This window comes from Xenopus tropicalis, chromosome 8 (assembly GCF_000004195.4).
Source record: "Xenopus tropicalis strain Nigerian chromosome 8, UCB_Xtro_10.0, whole genome shotgun sequence".
Taxonomy (NCBI): Eukaryota; Metazoa; Chordata; class Amphibia; order Anura; family Pipidae; genus Xenopus; species Xenopus tropicalis.
In genome coordinates, this window is record NC_030684.2 from 145,298,646 (window position 1) to 145,319,773 (window position 21,128).

At 56.0% G+C, this 21,128-nt stretch overlaps 1 protein-coding gene across 2 annotated transcripts in view; it reads left to right on the plus strand.

Moving 5' to 3' along the window:
• The first annotated feature begins 810 nt into the window (after positions 1–810).
• Positions 811–21,128, plus strand: part of zbtb7b (zinc finger and BTB domain containing 7B) — a 30,221-nt gene continuing 9,903 nt past the window's right edge. The window contains exon 1 of one of the 2 annotated variants that reach the window (XM_031890765.1): positions 811–1,156. The gene's annotated coding sequence lies outside the window, so the exon portion shown is untranslated. Of the gene's footprint in view, positions 1,157–2,667; positions 2,762–21,128 lie in introns of those variants that run through there. The other variant, XM_031890767.1, reaches the window with a different exon arrangement.

Genomic DNA, 21,128 nt, shown 5'->3' on the forward strand with positions numbered 1-21,128 from the left:
GAGACAGTGGACGCCAGGCCCAAACTGTCACTGAGCAGAAAGGACTGGAGAGGAGGGGCAGGAGGAGGCTTCTGGGCAGCAGAGCTTACACTCGCCCTACTGCAGATTAAAGGCAAAGTGAAAGCACATATTATTATGGAAAGCCCTGGGTTTCACACGATGAACATTTCATCCAGGCCAAGGTATATCCAGTATAAATACATCTACAGCAACTGGGCTTGGGCCCTATCTGGCACCTATGGAGTTGGAGTGCAAGCTCTGGGGCCAAGTGTCAGGCCTGCTTACATCCACTTGTTCCTAATTCATTTCTATAATGTGCAATAAACTGCCTTTCCTTATACTAAGAAGTTCAGCTCTTTACCTTACCTGCCCAGTCGCCCCTCCCCGTACTCACTACTCCCTCAATGTTGGTACTGCCCCGGCCCTACTGTTCCATGTACCTAACCACAGGCGGCACTGCCCTTCCTATTGTGGCTGTACTATATTCCAACTGCCGCTGGGCCCGACCTGCCCCGCACACGGGACACTGTCACTTTAAGAGAGAGCAGCAGACAGCTCGTCATCGCCCCGGCGGCCACACCCCTCCCTGTGACTGACAGCCGAGCCAGCAAAGCCCAGAGCAGCGTTCCGTTGGCCCCTCCCCTTTAGCGGCCTATTAGCTGACGGCAGGTTGGAGAGCACTTCCTGGTTGTCAGTTAAGGTGGCCCCATGAGAATGGGAGCTGGGCAGAGTTTAAAGGTGGCAGGGAGGAGCCAGTGACAGGGGGTGGGGGAGGGAGCAGCAACCTGTGGCAGGTGGGGAGGGGGGAGGGGTTGGTGCTGGGTGGGGGGCTGCAGCCATTGGCTGTGCAGGGGCAGATAGAGAGCTGGGAGGGGGGATCCAGGAAGTGGCTGGCTGGGTGTAGCTGTATCCAGGGGCTGGTGTCAGGGACAGGTGAGGGTGGGAGGGGACAGGACAGGTGTGACAGGCTGGGGAGGGAGGGAGGAGAGACCTGGGGGGGAGAGCAGGCAGCTTCCTGCAGCCAGAGCCCACCCAGGGAGCAGCAGGAGCAGCAGGAGGCGAGAGAGAAGACAAGGGGCCACACACTGACCCCCCCAAGCCCCCCACTTACCCAGGAGCTGCTGGCCTGGCTCTCAGGAGGAACTGACACAAGCAGGTGAGTGCCCCCCCCCCCCCATCCCTCCTGTGGGGCCACTGTCCCCTCTCTGCCCCCCCCCCCCCCAGTCCTTCCCTCTCTCCTCCATGTCACCTGCTGCCTGGGATGAGTTGGCATCTGTCACACGCTGGCATCCTTGCCCCCCGGCCTGGCACAGGGCATCCTCGCCAGTAGGCAAGCCGTTGGGCTGTGGGAGGGTTGGGCAGCGCCATACGCCCGGCTGCACTTTGCCTTCTTATTCCTTATGGGATTTGTGGCCCTGGCTTAACCCCTTCCCTCCCGGTGCCTGTGTCTCTTGCTCTTGCCCCCCTGTAACTGGGAGATGCCCGTAGCCCCCCCTTTGTATCACTTTGTGCCCCCTCCTGTAGCTCTTTTATCTGCTTTCCCCTCTCCTGGGAGTTGGGGACCCCCCTGTTTGGCACTGTGTTTTGTTTTGGGGTGAGTTGCTGTGACTCCCCCCACGTTACATCGCATCCCCCATTCTGTGTTAATTTGTACCTCCCTTCAGTGTCACTTTGAGCACCCCCTTTGTATGGCATTCTGTGCCCCCCATCTGCCCCTTTGTGCCCCCCATCTCCCCTCTCCTGTGGCAGTGTTTGCCCCCTTCTCTGTTTCTTTTCCCCAGGGCCCAATATCTCCTTTACCTTCCCAGCACCCCGAACCCCTTGTGTCTGCCCGGGGGGCTCATGTTTCTCCTGATGGGGGGATTACAAATGGCCGGCTTTGGGTCGGGGGGGGTTCTGTGTGACTAAGGAGAAGCTGGATGCTCTATGTTGAAAATTCAGGGCCCCAACCTGCAGCCCTCCAGGTGTCGTTCAGCAACAACCCTCCAAGCCTTTGGTTGCCACGGGGACAGTGGGGGGGGAGTTGTAGTTTAACAACAACCTGAGGGAGGGCTGCAGGTAGGCCATTCACAATTCTGAAACCAAATAATGCCTAGTCCAAGAGCTAGCACTCATTAAGCCATTTTTCCTTGCCCCCCCCTGTCACTTATGTTCCATGGCAAGAGCAGCATGGCAGCCCCACATCCAGGCGGCGCAGGTACCTATCACCTGTAATGCGGTGGCACAACATGGGTTAATGGTTCCCACCCCCACTCAGTACTTGCCCCTGTCACCTTTCCTCCCCTGGCGGTTAAACCTGCTTGCACTAATCCCAGCTTTCCTTGCTGACGGCACTGTGTGAGGGGCTCTGTAATTATGGAGGTCGCCGTGGATTTATGGTGGGTGGGACACAAGACTCCCACCTCCCCCTGTAATCCCTTCCCTGTGCGGACTGGCCGGGCCGGTACAACTGCAGGGCTGTGCCTTGTTTGCCAATAAACAGGGGTCTGTGCGGCTGACTAGAATAAGAGGCTTGTGTTGTGCTCGGTGCCAAGTATGTCCCCCTGATGCCGGACCCCCCGCCCAGGAACATGACAGGGCATACGCTTTCCTGTTGTACAATACTCTGGCCGCAGGCCGTACTGTAACGACTTCCACTTCTCTCTCTGTGCTACCCCCCCCCCCCACCCCTCATGGTTCCTCTCGCTGCCCACCAGTAACGATGGCTAGCAGTGCCCACCCTGTTCCTGCCGTGCCGCACGCGCTCCCACTGGGCCACAAGGTAAATATTTCACGCTTGTCTTGGGTGACAGCAGAGCTGTGGGTCCTGCTGACAGGAGAGGGAGTCCATGGAGGGAAAGGCCGCCCAGTGGAGGTGGTTTCCCAGAGTTCGGGAATGCTCGGGGTTTTATTATGGTAGGGCAAACTTGGGTGTCCTGTCTTCTAGCTGGCTGTGAATGCTGGGAGGTGTAGTCGGACCCTAGAATGGCGAGTGTACCCAGTGCTTGTAGGGTTGGTCTTGTAACCAAACTGCCCTGGGTCTGTGTGTGTATGGGGGACATCTGCCCCCAGCTCTGCAATAAGGTCTTGTTTAACTGCCCACCCTCTTAAAGCTACAGAGCCACTTGGACCTATAATGTGGGCAGTGCCCATCATTTTATCAGGTTTTACAGTTGGGCCTGGTACTGTCATCTCTCTGATGGGTAATGCCACCTCTGCCCTACCTGTAACCGTGCCCCTCTGCCCTGGCCATCTCTGACGGGCAATGCCACCTCTGCCCTACCTGTAACCATGCCCCTCTGCCCTGGCCATCTCTCTGATGGGTAATACCACCCCTGCTCTACCTGTAAGCATGCCCCTCTGCCCTGGCCATCTCTCTGGAGGGCAATGCCACCTCTGCCCTACCTGTAACCGTGCCCCTCTGCCCTGGCCATCTCTCTGGAGGGCAATGCCACCTCTGCCCTACCTGTAACCGTACCCCTCTGCCCTGGCCATCTCTCTGATGGGTAATGCCACCCCTGCCCTATCTGTAACCATGCCCCTCTGCCCTGGCCATCTCTCTGGAGGGCAATGCCACCTCTGCCCTACCTGTAACCATACCCCTCTGCCCTGGCCATCTCTCTGAAGGGTAATGCCACCCCTGCCCTACCTGTAACCGTGCCCCTCTGCCCTGGCCATCTCTCTGGATGGCAATGCCACCTCTGCCCTACCTGTAACCGTACCCCTCTGCCCTGGCCATCTCTCTGAAGGGTAATGCCACCCCTGCCCTACCTGTAACCGTGCCCCTCTGTCCTGGCCATCTCTCTGAAGGGTAATGCCACCCCCGCCCTACCTGTAACCGTGCCCCTCTGCCCTGGCCATCTCTCTGAAGGCTAATGCCACCTCTGCCCTACCTGTAACCGTGCCCCTCTGCCCTGGCCATCTCTCTGAAGGGTAATACCACCCCTGCCCAACCTGTAACCGTGCCCCTCTGCCCTGGCCATCTTTCTGAAGGGTAATACCACCCCTGCCCAACCTGTAACCATGCCCCTCTGCCCTGGCCATCTTTCTGATGGGCAATGCCACCTCTGCCCTGCCTGTAACCGTGCCCCTCTGCCCTGGCCATCTCTCTGATGGGCAATGCCACCTCTGCCCTGCCTGTAACCGTGCCCCTCTGCCCTGGCCATCTCTCTGATGGGCAATGCCACCTCTGCCCTGCCTGTAACCGTGCCCCTCTGCCCTGGCCATCTTTCTGATGGGCAATGCCACCTCTGCCCTGCCTGTAACCGTGCCCCTCTGCCCTGGCCATCTTTCTGAAGGGTAATACCACCCCTGCCCAACCTGTAACCGTGCCCCTCTGCCCTGGCCATCTTTCTGATGGGCAATGCCACCTCTGCCCTGCCTGTAACCGTGCCCCTCTGCCCTGGCCATCTCTCTGATGGGCAATGCCACCTCTGCCCTGCCTGTAACCGTGCCCCTCTGCCCTGGCCATCTCTCTGATGGGTAATGCCACCTCTGCCCTACCTGTAACTGTGCCCCTCTGCCCTGGCCATCTCTCTGATGGGCAATGCCACCTCTGCCCTGCCTGTAACCGTGCCCCTCTGCCCTGGCCATCTCTCTGAAGGGCAATGCCACCCCTGCCCAACCTGTAACCGTGCCCCTCTGCCCTGGCCATCTTTCTGAAGGGTAATACCACCCCTGCCCAACCTGTAACCATGCCCCTCTGCCCTGGCCATCTTTCTGATGGGCAATGCCACCTCTGCCCTGCCTGTAACCGTGCCCCTCTGCCCTGGCCATCTCTCTGATGGGCAATGCCACCTCTGCCCTGCCTGTAACCGTGCCCCTCTGCCCTGGCCATCTCTCTGATGGGCAATGCCACCTCTGCCCTGCCTGTAACCGTGCCCCTCTGCCCTGGCCATCTTTCTGATGGGCAATGCCACCTCTGCCCTGCCTGTAACCGTGCCCCTCTGCCCTGGCCATCTTTCTGAAGGGTAATACCACCCCTGCCCAACCTGTAACCGTGCCCCTCTGCCCTGGCCATCTTTCTGATGGGCAATGCCACCTCTGCCCTGCCTGTAACCGTGCCCCTCTGCCCTGGCCATCTCTCTGATGGGCAATGCCACCTCTGCCCTGCCTGTAACCGTGCCCCTCTGCCCTGGCCATCTCTCTGAAGGGTAATGCCACCTCTGCCCTACCTGTAACTGTGCCCCTCTGCCCTGGCCATCTCTCTGATGGGCAATGCCACCTCTGCCCTGCCTGTAACCGTGCCCCTCTGCCCTGGCCATCTCTCTGAAGGGCAATGCCACCCCTGCCCTACCTGTAACTGTGCCCTGGCCCAAGTGTTTGGTATATTCAGCTGTTTCAGGCGATGGTAAGCCGGTGTGTGTGCAAATGTTTGCACCATCATTATCGATGCGTAACTCCCCCCCCCCCCTGTCAGTTACTCACTGGGGGGGGGGGCAGGCAGGGGCTACAGGTGGAACTGGTTAGGGAGGCAAACAGCAGAGTGTGTGATACTCGGCACTGATGTACAGAGGCTGCGGCTCAGGGGCTGAGATACTCGGCACTGATGTACAGAGGCTGCGGCTCAGAGGCTGAGATACTCGGCACCGATGTACAGAGGCTGCGGCTCAGGGGCTGAGATACTCGGCTATAATCCTCCCCAGGGAAAGGGACTCGCCTGTCATTTGTGCCCTTTAGAAATAATAGCCATGCCCGCTTACTCAGATTGTCAGCTCTTCAGGAGAGACTCAGGGCGCTAAACTTTCTCACACTTTGGGCATTGGGCTTGGTGGCACCATGGGAATCCCTCAGATCAGTGTTCCAGTTGGAATTGCGCTCACCTGAATGTGTAGGTAGGTAGTTGGTAGTAGGTTGATTTTGATGCAGGGGTGTCTTGCTTCAGCCTCAGCTGCTATGTATTTATATATGAAGGGGGGCAGTTATTTTAGGTTGGTTCCATATCTTTTAGAAATTTGCCATAAGTGAGAGATTTCATTTGGATGAGCTCAGCAGCTATACCCATGTGCATTTGGGCCTCTAGAGTGCTAGCTCTTGGGAATGCTCACTGCCCACACCCAGTGTGTGCCCCCCATGTGATGTATGCCAGTGTTGTAGGAAAGACCAGGATATCTGCCCTGTGTGGAGGCAGGCAGGCAGCCCAAGCGCATCTCTATTATTGCCCCCACTGAGGGGCAGTAGGGTTAGTTTCTGTTGGCACTCTGGGTTTAATTACCCCCCATACAAACAACTGGCTCTCTGTGACCTTTGGCACCCACAATGCTCCATGCTCATTGGCTACTGCCAGTCTGCGTGCCCAGTGCCCCCCCCAAAGAGCTCTCCGGCCCTGTAGCGAGTGTACTGACCCGGCAGTATCCAATAGGAGTGGGTCCTTCGGCCGCCATGCCCGTGGGTACAGTATTGGTAGCGCACTTCCCCTGGTTATTGGCTGGCACGTTGCCCAACAGGCTTTACTGGGTAGTTAGTAGGTGCAGTTGTATAAAAGACACATGAGCATCAAGTTCAACTTTTTGTCCAAGTAAATCTTGTCGGAGATCCTGCTATGTCAGGGGGGGTGGAAAAATCCCATCCAAAGCCGTTTCCTATTTGCCTACTGGGGGGGGGGGGGGTGGGATTCCTCCCGGAATCCAAAAGGGCAATGGAACCGGTACAAGGAAAACTTTGCACCAAGATTATCAGTAGCCTGGTGTTTCCTTACTCATCCGACCCATCATCTATCTCCTGTATCCGCCCTCCCATTCCCTCTATCAGCTCTTCTCTATACTGCCCCCCCTTATATATTTATATATAGTGACCCCCCCTTAACTGCCCCCCCCCCCCCAGTGTTAACCAATCCCAACTGGGCCAGCCTTTCCCCATAACTGAGCCCATTCCCTTTATCAGCTTAGTCGCTCTTCCCTGTACTTTCTCTATTTCATTACTGCCCCCCTTATATATTTATATATAGTGACCCCCCCTTAACTGCCCCCCCCCCCCCAGTGTAACCAATACCAACTGGGCCAGCCTTTCCCCATAACTGAGCCCATTCCCTTTATCAGCTTAGTCGCTCTTCCCTGTACTTTCTCTATTTCATTACTGCCCCCCCATATATATTTATATATAGTGACCCCCCCTTAACTGCCCCCCCCAGTGTAACCAATCCCAACTGGGCCAGCCTTTCCCCATAACTGAGCCCATTCCCTTTATCAGCTTAGTCGCTCTTCCCTGTACTTTCTCTATTTCATTACTGCCCCCCCTTATATATTTATATATAGTGACCCCCCCTTAACTGCCCCCCCCCCAGTGTAACCAATCCCAACTGGGCCAGCCTTTCCCCATAACTGAGCCCATTCCCTTTATCAGCTTAGTCGCTCTTCCCTGTACTTTCTCTATTTCATTACTGCCCCCCCTTATATATTTATATATAGTGACCCCCCCTTAACTGCCCCCCCCCAGTGTAACCAATCCCAACTGGGCCAGCCTTTTCCCCATAACTGAGCCCATTCCCTTTATCAGCTTAGTCGCTCTTCCCTGTACTTTCTCTATTTCATTACTGACCCCCCCTTATATATTTATATATAGTGACCCCCCCCCCTTAACTGCCCCCCCCCCAGTGTAACCAATCCCAACTGGGCCAGCCTTTCCCCATAACTGAGCCCATTCCCTTTATCAGCTTAGTCGCTCTTCCCTGTACTTTCTCTATTTCATTACTGCCCCCCCTTATATATTTATATATAGTGACCCCCCCTTAACTGCCCCTTCCCCAGTGTAACCAATCCCAACTGGGCCTGCCTTTCCCTATAACTGAGCATGTTCCCTTTATTCGCTTAGTTGCGGCTCTCTGTACTTTCTCTGTATCAGTAATGGAGCACTGGAGCCCAAGGCTGCACAGAATACTGTAGGTGGGTCGGTACCAGTGCTGTGTAAATGGAAAGAATGACCCTCCCATTCTGTGATTATACACCCTATAAATGCTGGACGATAGTAGCTCCCATGTACTCCCTGCCCAACTCCCGGCTCCCTGTATCAGTAGGGCAGGTACATTCCCATACAGTAGGCCCGGGCGCAGTGTAACTGCCTGTTGGTTCCCGTGTGTGGCCATGCAGGGCTGGTGGGGGCAGTTGGCTCAGTTACCCCTGTGCAGACATTGCCCACCAGTGTACTCGCTAGTCAGGCTGTAGAAATCCCCCTCACTTCCCCTATTAACCCCGTGACTGGCTGTGAATTCTCTGCACTTGCATCACTGTGTGTGACTGCGGTTTGCACTCTTGTGCTTCTTCACACCCTCCGCTTTACTGGGGGGAGTTGAGTAGGGTGCTGTGCCCCCCCGTAGGGTGCTTATAGGGTGCTTGACTGGGGTAAGAAGTGGAGCGCAGGCCCCAGCAGCGGTTCCCCATGATGAGCAGGGCAGGAGGGGTGCATTGGCCGTGGTGCAGTTGGGTTATGGGGCAGGTATATGGGGGGGTAAGAGCTTCATGCTCGGTGCGGCTGCAGTTGGTTGCGCCGGGGCAAGAGGAGGCCGAGAGGCAGCAGATGATGAAACAGAAGAGAAATCCTTTAGCGCAGGGAGCAATGTTCTCTCCTTGGGCCTGGGGGACAGTCGTGCAGCTGCCTCCCCCTCCCCAGCATGCAATCTGCTCAGATGTTGCATGAGGTCTCCCTCTGATTCCCCGGGGGGGGCCCTGGCATCCCTAGCACCCAGGCAGGCCTAACGGGTGAGACGGGGACAGAATTCCCTCTGTCGGTGGGACTACACTCCCCCTGCTTTCCTAGGCTGGAAGGCCGCTCCATGCAAGTTCCACTACTTTTAAAGGGAAAATTTCCCTACTCTTATTTGTTTAAATCCCTGAGTGAGGGTGGCACCCAGTGACAGAGGTCTCCTGACACCCTTGTGCATCACCACACCTTCCAGTCTGACATCATTCCCCCAGGTTGGCACGTCCTCGCCCAAATTGCTTCCCCACTACCAGCTTCCAACCGGTGCTACTCATCCATTTAGGTGTCTCATTAAAGGTGGTATAGCCGCATTCCTGCAGATTCCTGCCCCACCACCCCACCCGGCCAACCGATATATCCGTCCCTGAATCGCTTGTGGCTTGTCAGGGCACAACTCTTGCTTGGTTCCCTATTGGCACGTGCCTTTCATTTGGCCAATTAAACAAAATCCAATAGAGCTGTTTGGCCACTGACCTGCTTCTCCCCCAGATTAGAAGCTTCATGGATAGAAGTGCCCTACAGTGGGTAGGTGCCATGTTGTACAGAGGCGTGCCATGGGGAGGGATATACTGAGGTGGAACCATGTTGGACGGGTGGTCCTGTGGTGAAGTGGTGTGGATAGGGAAGCCCTGAGGGACGTAGGAAGCACTGTCTTGAGATGTAGCGGGCTAGGAAGGCATGTTCTGCAATGGAGCGGTGTTGAGTTTTTCTGTAGCTAAAGGGAGGGATACTCTGAGGTCCGAGTGGAAGAAAGTAATATCTTGAGGTTGAGTGGAGTGGGTAGGGGTGTCCTGCTGTGGAGCTACACAGGAAGGAACGTGTAAGGTGGAGCTGAAAAGGAATGTCCTGCAGTGAAGTGGCATGTCACAGGTTGTTGTGTTGTCCAACACATATTGGAAGGGTGGTCCTACAGAGGGGTACCATGGAACGGGATGTACTGAGGTAAAGCCATGATGTAAGGAGGTCCTACAGAGGGGTACCATGGAACGGGATGTACTGAAGTGAAGCCATGATGTAAGGAGGTCCTACAGAGGGGTACCATGGAAAGGGATGTGCTGAGGTGAAGCCATGATGTAAGGAGGTCCTACAGAGGGGTACCATGGGAAGGGATGTACTGAGGTGAAGCCATGATGTAAGGAGGTCCTACAGAGGGGTACCATGGGAAGCGATGTACTGAGGTGAAGCCATGATGTAAGGAGGTCCTTCAGAGGGGTACAATGGAAAGGGATGTACTGAGGTAAAGCCATGATGTAATTAGGTCCTACAGAGTGGTACCATGGAACGGGATTTACTGAGGTGAAGCCATGATGGAAGGAGGTCCTACAGAGGAGTTCCAGGGGAAGGCATGTACTGAGGTGAAGCCATGATGTAAGGAGGTCCTACAGAGGGGTACCATGGAACGGGGTGTACTGAGGTAAAGCCATGATGTAAGGAGGTCCTACATAGGAGTTCCAGGGTAAGGCATGTACTGAGGTGAAGCCATGTTGAAAGGCGCGTCCTGTGGTGAAGTACCATGGCAGGGTTGTATTGAGGTAGAGATATGTTGGAAGGGAGGTCCTGTGGTGAAGTACCATGGCAGGGTTGTATTGAGGTAGAGATATGTTGGAATGGAGGTCCTGTGGTGAAGTACCATGGCAGGGTTGTATTGAGGTAGAGATATGTTGGAATGGAGGTCCTGTGGTGAAGTACCATGGCAGGGTTGTATTGAGGTAGAGATATGTTGGAAGGGAGGTCCTGTGGTGAAGTACCATGGCAGGGTTGTATTGAGGTAGAGATATGTTGGAAGGCAGGTCCTGTGGTGATGCTGTGTGGGCAGTCAGGTCCTTAGGTGGAGGGAAGTAGGAAAGTAATGTATTGAGATGTAGCAGGTTAGGTGGAGCTACATCGGAAGAGATGTGTGGAAAGATAGTCACGTAGAGGAGTGCTATGGAAAGGGATGGACTAAGGTGAAGCCATATTGGCAGGGAGGTCCTGGGGTGGCATGTACTGAAGCCATATTGGCAGGAAGGTCCCGGGGTGGGATGTACTGAAGCCATATTGGCAGGGAGGTCCTGGGGTGGGATGTACTGAAGCCATATTGGCAGGGAGGCCCTGGGGTGGGATGTACTGAAGCCATATTGGCAGGAAGGTCCCGGGGTGGGATGTACTGAAGCCATATTGGCAGGAAGGTCCCGGGGTGGGATGTACTGAAGCCATATTGGCAGGGAGGCCCTGGGGTGGGATGTACTGAAGCCATATTGGCAGGGAGGTCCCGGAGTGGGATGTACTGAAGCCATATTGGCAGGGAGGTCCCGGAGTGGGATGTACTGAAGCCATATTGGCAGGGAGGCCCTGGGGTGGGATGTACTGAAGCCATATTGGCAGGGAGGTCCCGGAGTGGGATGTACTGAAGCCATATTGGCAGGGAGGCCCTGGGGTGGGATGTACTGAAGCCATATTGGCAGGGAGGCCCTGGGGTGGGATGTACTGAAGCCATATTGGCAGGGAGGTCCTGGGGTGGGATGTACTGAAGCCATATTGGCAGGGAGGCCCTGGGGTGGGATGTACTGAAGCCATATTGGCAGGGAGGCCCTGGGGTGGGATGTACTGAAGCCATATTGGCAGGGAGGCCCTGGGGTGGGATGTACTGAAGCCATATTGGCAGGGAGGCCCTGGGGTGGGATGTACTGAAGCCATATTGGCAGGGGAGGTCCCGGAGTGGGATGTACTGAAGCCATATTGGCAGGGAGGCCCTGGGGTGGGATGTACTGAAGCCATATTGGCAGGGAGGTCCCGGAGTGGGATGTACTGAAGCCATATTGGCAGGGAGGCCCTGGGGTGGGATGTACTGAAGCCATATTGGCAGGGAGGCCCTGGGGTGGGATGTACTGAAGCCATATTGGCAGGGAGGCCCTGGGGTGGGATGTACTGAAGCCATATTGGCAGGGAGGCCCTGGGGTGGGATGTACTGAAGCCATATTGGCAGGGAGGTCCCGGAGTGGGATGTACTGAAGCCATATTGGCAGGGAGGTCCCGGAGTGGGATGTACTGAAGCCATATTGGCAGGGAGGCCCCGGAGTGGGATGTACTGAAGCCATATTGGCAGGAAGGCCCCGGAGTGGGATGTACTGAAGCCATATTGGCAGGGAGGCCCTGGGGTGGGATGTACTGAAGCCATATTGGCAGGAAGGCCCCGGAGTGGAGTGCCAAGTTATGGAATGTACTGAGGTGGAGACATGTTGGAAGGGTCCTGGGGGGAAGCGGAGGGGAAGCGGAGGGGGTAGGGAAGCCCTGACATGGAGGGGAGTAGGAATGGGTTGAGATGCAGGGGGCTGGGAAGGCAAGTTCTGTGCTGAAGCTGTAGGAAGGGATACTCTGAGGTTCAAGTGGAAGGGATTAATGTCCTGAGGTTGAGTGGGGTGGGTAGGGGTGCCCTGCTGTGGGGTGGCATTACAGGGCGGTGGTGGTGGAGAAGTGATGGTGAGAGGTGCCAGTAAGGTACCATTCATACAATGTATTGGGCTGCTGGTTGTGCCACCATGTACCTAGTATGAATGCCAGGCTGGCACGCCAGGGGGTGAGGTGGAGCCAGATGGCACGGGATGCCGGCGGTGGGGAGGTGCAAGAAGGGAAATGGTTGCATTACAGATGAATGAAGGGCAGTGCCCACCTGTTCTCCTTACCCGCTTGGCCCTGGAGAGATTTCCCTCCCCGAGAACCTGTTGGTTTGGTGCGGTGGGTGCGACCAAAGCTCTGTCTAATTGTAGGTGGGGCACGGCCGGTATCTGCCACCCAGTCTCATCTCACGTTAACCCCTTTCCAGCAGGGGGGTTACTCCGGGCGAGAGGGGCACTTACAGCAGCTTTGTGGGATGGGGGTACAACTGGACGTGGGGGTGTATGTGGCAATATAGAATGTTTATTGGGGTACAACTGGACGTGGGGGTGTATGTGGCAATATAGAATGTTTATTGGGGTACAACTGGACGTGGGGGTGTATGTGGCAATATAGAATGTTTATTGGGGTACAACTGGACGTGGGGGGTGTATGTGGCAACATAGAATGTTTATTGGGGTACAACTGGACATGGGGGTGTATGTGGCAACATAGAATGTTTATTGGGGTACAACTGGACATGGGGGTGTATGTGGCAATATAGAATGTTTATTGGGGTACAAACTGGATGTTGGGTGTATGTGGCAATATAGAATGTTTATTGGGGTACAACTGGACGTGGGGGTGTATGTGGCAACATAGAATGTTTATTGGGGTACAACTGGACATGGGGGTGTATGTGGCAATATAGAATGTTTATTGGGGTACAACTGGATGTTGGGTGTATGTGGCAATATAGAATGTTTATTGGGGTACAACTGGACGTGGGGGTGTATGTGGCAATATAGAATGTTTATTGGGGTACAACTGGACGTGGGGGTGTATGTGGCAATATAGAATGTTTATTGGGGTACAACTGGACGTGGGGGTGTATGTGGCAACATAGAATGTTTATTGGGGTACAACTGGACATGGGGGTGTATGTGGCAATATAGAATGTTTATTGGGGTACAACTGGATGTTGGGTGTATGTGGCAATATAGAATGTTTATTGGGGTACAACTGGACGTGGGGGTGTATGTGGCAATATAGAATGTTTATTGGGGTACAACTGGACGTGGGGGTGTATGTGGCAATATAGAATGTTTATTGGGGTACAACTGGACGTGGGGGTGTATGTGGCAACATAGAATGTTTATTGGGGTACAACTGGACGTGGGGGTGTATGTGGCAACATAGAATGTTTATTGGGGTACAACTGGATGTTGGGGTGTATGTGGAAATATAGAATGTTTATTGGGGTACAACTGGATGTTGGGTGTATGTGGCAATATAGAATGTTTATTGGGGTACAACTGGACGTGGGGGTGTATGTGGCAATATAGAATGTTTATTGGGGTACAACTGGATGTTGGGTGTATGTGGAAATATAGAATGTTTATTGGGGTACAACTGGACGTGGGGGTGTATGTGGAAATATAGAATGTTTATTGGGGTACAACTGGATGTTGGGGTGTATGTGGAAATATAGAATGTTTATTGGGGTACAACTGGACGTGGGGTGTATGTGGAAATATAGAATGTTTATTGGGGTACAACTGGACGTGGGGGTGTATGTGGAAATATAGAATGTTTATTGGGGTACAACTGGACGTGGGGGTGTATGTGGCAATATAGAATGTATTTTGGGGTAGAACTGGATGTGGGGGTGTATGTGGAAATATAGAATGTTTATTGGGGTACAACTGGACGTGGGGTGTATGTGGCAATATAGAATGTTTATTGGGGTACAACTGGACGTGGGGGTGTATGTGGAAATATAGAATGTATTTTGGGGTACAACTGGACGTGGGGGTGTATGTGGCAATATAGAATGTTTATTGGGGTACAACTGGACATGGGGGTGTATGTGGCAATATAGAATGTTTATTGGGGTACAACTGGACGTGGGGGTGTATGTGGCAATATAGAATGTATTTTGGGGTAGAACTGGATGTGGGGGTGTATAGACATATGACTGGGTATTGGGGTGCAGAGGGCTGGGGGAGATGTAAGGACGCTATTACTGCTGTTTGCCACCCTGAATGTCACATTCCTCTGGGCAGTGGGTTGGGTGGGGGCCCGGGGGGGGGGGGCAGGTGGTCCTTATCTGTATTCCACACCCACCCAGTGCCTTATCTCTCCGTGCTGTTAGCTTGGTGCTTGGCAGAGCCCTAACTGCTGAGTGTTTGATTTGTACGGCAGCCCCGTCCCAAACAGCCAGAGCTGTGCCCCCCACCCCTCCATTAATTCTGTGTAGTAAGCACTGTACGTCCCGGCCCCCAGGATATAGCTGTGGTCTATTACCCCTCTGCCCCCCCCACCCCCAGGATGTAGCTGTGTGCTATTACCCCCCCCCCCCCCGCTTTGTGCTCTCTTGCCCCCATTACTGATGTGTTCTATATACCTTAATTAATTGCTCTTGGGGGGGTTTCTTGCTGCAGAAGGGGGTAATCCTTTGCCTGGGCAGTGCCCCCCTGTTACCCCCCCCATGGGGAGTGGGCCATTTGAGGCAGGAGTTTATATGAGGAGGAACCACAGTAGTTGCCCCCCCTTTCGCCCCAGTGCAGATGTGCTGAGTCGGCCGTTCTGGGTTGGAGGAGACCCCCTACCCCCCCCCCCCCCAGCTCTAACAAGACCTCTCTCTCTGAGTCAGGAGGGAGAGTTGCGACACCCACCCAAGGCCTGAGTGGGAGTGGGGGGCCGCTCCTTGGGCTGAAGTCCCTTTGCTATTTGTGCAGGGGACGGGGAGTTGCGGTGTTTTTCTTGGTTTGTGTAACATGTGATTTGTGGGTCTGACTCAGCTGATATGTGCGCCCCACACCCACCCGCCCATCATGCCTCCTGGCACCCCCCTCCCTCTCTCCCTCCAGCTGCTGGGGGGGCACTAACCTTGGCATCGGCCCCCGTGGCAGCCTTGCACATCCGTGGCATTGCATTGTTATGGTTTATGTGGCATTGACCCCCCCCCCCAGTCAGCGATCAGCTGGGATCTGCCCCCCCACCTTGTGTATGGTCAGGCCTGCCAAGTAAGTGCATGGCGCTACCCAGAATCCTCCTGTCACGCAGCCGTGCCAGTGTCGCTCTGAGCTGGGAGTGGGGGGCTTTGAAGTGGTGCCCCCCCCCCATGTGTGTGTCTCAGCCTCTCTCCTCAGTTTGCTCTAACTCCCCCCCCCCCCACTCTCACCTCTTTGTCTCCTGTGGGTAAACATAAGCCTCCTTATGGGCCGGTGCCAGGGTAGGGGGGTGGGAAGGGGCCGCTCTGCCAGCATCCTGGTATCGTCTGCCAACAGGGTGTGTATTCATTCTCTCTACCTGCACCCCCTCCAGGGAAAGGGGGGATACTGGGCTTCTGGGGGGGTTGCTCTGGGATTGTTCGGGCCCCGGGGGAGGCAGAAATGTCACTTCCAGCAGTGTATTTCCCATATATCTCCTGCCTGTGGCCCCCCCATTGGCTTCTCTCTCTCTCACTGCGCCTGAGACATCCCCCCCCCCCAGCAGTCTGACAGGCAGATAGTACAGGCAGTTACCCCACATGTTCCTGCTGTACTACAGCTCCCAGCAGCCCCTGCCACTCTATACTTGCCTTACTATACACACGCTGCCCCCCCGACAGGGCATTTTACTTCCCCTTTGCCCTGTGGGGCCCATGTGGGCGCAAGCGGCACCGCCTGCCCAGACCTCGGGGCTTCACCACAGTCTATTTTTGCTGTGCAGAGGTGCACCCTGGGATGCAATGAGCCACAGTTTAGGGGGTATCGGCGCTTTTGGGGGGGTGGTGGTTAGGGATATGGGTGTGAGTTGCAATGGTGCCAGCTTGGGGGTGGTGGGTGGCTCGCTGGGTGCAAGCGTGGGAGCAGTGGTTGGGCTGAGGCAGGTGAAAGTGCCAAGATGGGAGGCCCCACCTTCACTGTGGGGGGAGTTCCAAGCCCCCTTTTTCCCTGGGAGCGGCTGCATTATCAGACCAAAGTCCTTCCAGGCCTGTCATAAAAGGCAGCGAGACCCGCCCTGCCCGGGCGCATTGTGTGTGTGTGTGGGGGGGGGGGGGGGGGTGGCTCCACGCAGGCTATTATGTGAGTGGGGCCCCCATGCTGCTTCCTGGTGCCTCACTGCTCAGGTGGCCCTTCAGTACCCAGGTGGGGCCCCCATGCTGCTTCCTGGAGCCTCACTGCTCAGGTGGCCCTTCAGTACCCAGGTGGGGCCCCATGCTGCTTCCTGGTGCCTCACTGCTCAGGTGGCCCTTCAGTACCCAGGTGGGGCCCCCATGCTGCTTCCTGGAGCCTCACTGCTCAGGTGGCCCTTCAGTACCCAGGGGGCCCCCATGCTGCTTCCTGGAGCCTCACTGCTCAGGTGGCCCTTCAGTACCCAGGTGGGGCCCCCATGCTGCTTCCTGGAGCCTCACTGCTCAGGTGGCCCTTCAGTACCCAGGTGGGGCCCCCATGCTGCTTCCTGGAGCCTCACTGCTCAGGTGGCCCTTCAGTACCCAGGTGGGGCCCCCATGCTGCTTCCTGGTGCCTCACTGCTCAGGTGGCCCTTCAGTACCCAGGTGGGGCCCCCATGCTGCTTCCTGGTGCCTCACTGCTCAGGTGGCCCTTCAGTACCCAGGTGGGGCCCCATGCTGCTTCCTGGTGCCTCACTGCTCAGGTGGCCCTTCAGTACCCAGGTGGGGCCCCATGCTGCTTCCTGGTGCCCTCACTGCTCAGGTGGCCCTTCAGTACCCAGGTGGGGCCCCCATGCTGCTTCCTGGAGGCCTCACTGCTCAGGTGGCCCTTCAGTACCCAGGTGGGGCCCCCATGCTGCTTCCTGGTGCCTCACTGCTCAGGTGGCCCTTCAGTACCCAGGTGGGGCCCCCATGCTGCTTCCTGGTGCCTCACTGCTCAGGTGGCCCTTCAGTACCCAGGTGGGGCCCCATGCTGCTTCCTGGTGCTCACTGCTCAGGTGGCCCTTCAGTACCCAGGTGGGGCCCCCATGCTGCTTCCTGGTGCCTCACTGCTCAGGTGGCCCTTCAGTACCCAGGTGGGGCCCCCATGCTGCTTCCTGGTGCCTCACTGCTCAGGTGGCCCTTCAGTACCCAGGTGGGGCCCCCATGCTGCTTCCTGGTGCCTCACTGCTCAGGTGGCCCTTCAGTACCCAGGTGGGGCCCCCATGCTGCTTCCTGGAGCCTCACTGCTCAGGTGGCCCTTCAGTACCCAGGGGCCTGCCGGGCCCCCCCCATGCCCTGCTTCCTGGAGCCTCACTGCTCAGGTGGCCCTTCAGTACCCAGGTGGGGCCCCATGCTGCTTCCTGGAGCCTCACTGCCAGGTGCCTTCGTACCCAGTGGGCCCCATGCTGCTTCCTGGGCCTCACTGCTAGGTGGCCTCAGTACCAGGTGGGGCCCCCATGCTGCTTCCTGGTGCCTCACTGCTCAGGTGGCCCTTCAGTACCCCAGGTGGGGCCCCCATGCTGCTTCCTGGTGCCTCACTGCTCAGGTGGCCCTTCAGTACCCAGGGTGGGGCCCCCATGCTGCTCCTGGTGCCTCACTGCTCAGGTGGCCCTTCAGTTACCCAGGTGGGGCCCCCATGCTGCTTCCTGGTGCCTCACTGCTCAGGTGGCCCTTCAGTACCCAGGTGGGGCCCCCATGCTGCTTCCTGGTGCCTCACTGCTCAGGTGGCCCTTCAGTACCCAGGTGGGGCCCCCATGCTGCTTCCTGGTGCCTCACTGCTCAGGTGGCCCTTCAGTACCCAGGTGGGGCCCCCATGCTGCTTCCTGGTGCCTCACTGCTCAGGTGGCCCTTCAGTACCCAGGTGGGGCCCCCATGCTGGCTTCCTTGGTGCCCTCACTGCTCAGGTGGGCCCTTCAGTACCCAGGTGGGGCCCCCATGCTGCTTCCTGGTGCCTCACTGCTCAGGTGGCCCTTCAGTACCCAGGCCCCATGCTGCTTCCTGGAGCCTCACTGCTCAGGTACCCAGGTGGGGCCCCCAACTACCCAGGTCCATGCTGCTTCCTGGTGCCTCACTGCTCAGGTGGCCCTTCAGTACCCAGGTGGGGCCCCCATGCTGCTTCCTGGTGCCTCACTGCTCAGGTGGCCCTTCAGTATCCAGGTGGGGCCCCCATGCTGCTTGTACTATCCCTAAACTGAAATCCAAAGTGTGGCCCTTTTGACCGGTCAGGGGGCCACATGTTAGGCCCCACCCCCAAACAAGAGCAGATTACCCATCCCGGGCCCAGAGTAACGTCGGCCGTTAGGACAAAACCACCTTCACTTCTCCAAGGTCACACTGACCCACTTTATAGGCTGAGCAGGAATTCCCCGCCCGCCAGAGACAGTGGAACGGCCATGAACTACAACTCCCAGCAGCTTCTCTCAAGGGGGTCAGGAGTGGCAATTTAAAGCCAGGCGGGGTTGTGATGCGTTAGGGGCAAAGGTCGGGGTATTTATTAGGGAGAATCAGGATTGGACCCAGGGAAATGCTGGCATTCAGCTAACAGTTCTTTTATTGGCCCGTCTTCTGCTGCAGCCGCCAGGGAGTTAAAGGGGAAGTAATCCCTAACATAAGCATGGACTTGTGGGTAACTTCCCAATAGCCATTCATTCCTTATTCTCATTGGCTCAAAAGATTTTTGTGCATGTGACAGCCCCGGAGGGAACTGACTGCTACACCGAGAAAAGCCCGAGAGGAGCACGAATGGACAGACCGAGAGACAGACAGAGACAGACAGACAGACCGAGAGACAGACAGACGTCCAACAGCAGTCACATGCACAACTACCTTCTGAGCCAGTGGGAATGAGGAGGAAATAGATATTGGGAACTTACACTAGAGCTTACACTCTAGTGGTATAATGGGAGGCCCTGCCCCAAGGAGCTTACACTCTAGTGGTATAATGGGAGGCCCTGCCCCAAGGAGCTTACACTCTAGTGGTATAATGGGAGGCCCTGTCCCAAGGAGCTTACACTCTAGTGGTATAATGAGAGGCCCTGTCCCAAGGAGCTTACACTCTGTATAATGGGAGGCCCTGCCCCAAGGAGCTTACACTCTAGTGGTATAATGGGAGGCCCTGCCCCAAGGAGCTTACACTCTAGTGGTATAATGGGAGGCTCTGCCCCAAGGAGCTTACACTCTAGTGGTATAATGGGAGGCCCTGCCCCAAGGAGCTTACACTCTAGTGGTATAATGGGAGTCCCTGTCCCAAGGAGCTTACACTCTAGTGGTATAATGGGAGGCCCTGTCCCAAGTAGCTTACACTCTAGTGGTATAATGGGAGGCCATGCCCCAAGGAGCTTACACTCTAGTGGTATAATGGGAGTCCCTGTCCCAAGGAGCTTACACTCTAGTGGTATAATGGGAGGCCCTGCCCCAAGGAGCTTACACTCTAGTGGTATAATGGGAGACCCTGCCCCAAGGAGCTTACACTCTAGTGGTATAATGGGAGACCCTGTCCCAAGGAGCTTACACTCTAGTGGTATAATGGGAGACCCTGCCCCAAGGAGCTTACACTCTAGTGGTATAATGGGAGACCCTGTCCCAAGGAGCTTACACTCTAGTGGTATAATGGGAGGCCCTGCCCCAAGGAGCTTACACTCTAGTGGTATAATGGGAGACCCTGCCCCAAGGAGCTTACACTCTAGTGGTATAATGGGAGACCCTGTCCAAGGAGCTTACACTCTAGTGGTATAATGGGAGACCCTGTCCAAGGAGCTTACACTCTAGTGGTATAATGGGAGACCCTGTCCCAAGGAGCTTACACTCTAGTGGTATAATGGGAGGCCCTGCTCCAAGGAGCTTACACTCTAGTGGTATAATGGGAGGCCCTGCCCCAAGGAGCTTACACTCTAGTGGTATAATGGGAGCCCCTGCCCAAAGGAGCTTACACTCTAGTGGTATAATGGGAGACCCTGTCCCAAGGAGCTTACACTCTAGTGGTATAATGGGAGGCCCTGCTCCAAGGAGCTTACACTCTAGTGGTATAATGGGAGGCCCTGCCCCAAGGAGCTTACACTCTAGTGGTATAATGGGAGCCCCTGCCCAAAGGAGCTTACACTCTAGTGGTATAATGGGAGGCCCTGCCCCAAGGAGCTTACACTCTAGTGATATAATGGGAGGCCCTGCCCCAAGGAGCTTACACTCTAGTGGTATAATGGGAGGCCCTGCCCCAAGGAGCTTACACTCTAGTGGTATAATGGGAGCCCCTGCCCCAAGGAGCTTACACTCTAGTGGTATAATGGGAGACCCTGCCCCAAGGAGCTTACACTCTAGTGATATAATGGGAGGCCCTGCCCCAAGGAGCTTACACTCTAGGGGTATAATGGGAGGCCCTGCCCCAAGGAGCTTACACTCTAGTGGTATAATGGGAGTCCCTGCCCCAAGGAGCTTACACTCTAGTGGTATAATGGGAGGCCCTGCCCCAAGGAGCTTACACTCTAGTGGTATAATGGGAGTCCCTGTCCCAAGGAGCTTACACTCTAGTGGTATAATGGGAGGCCCTGCCCCAAGGAGCTTACACTCTAGTGGTGGGGTAGATGTTGCCTGGCACATTTATTCCGGTTACTGCAGCAGTGTGGCTGACGCAGGGTTAAACACTCCCCACACCTGAGATTAGCAGGGCATCAGCTTGGGGTGTCGCCAGTTGGCCGGGTACCAGCGTAACTCTAATTCACTGCTCCGGCTGCCCTCCTGGTATTTTCTTTAGGCTCTTTGAATGGAGGGCGTGGCTGGAACCTGTTGGTCCCATTCTCTGTAGAAACGGGCCAGGTGGGAGCGTAGTTAACCCCTTAGTGCACGCAGGTGAATGGCAGCCCCCCTCCTTCTAGTTAATTGAGGGCTGTGACGCTCCCCAGCCCTGACTCCATGTAATTACCGGGGACAGCCATTAACATTCCTATGCTGTGAGTTCCACATTAGG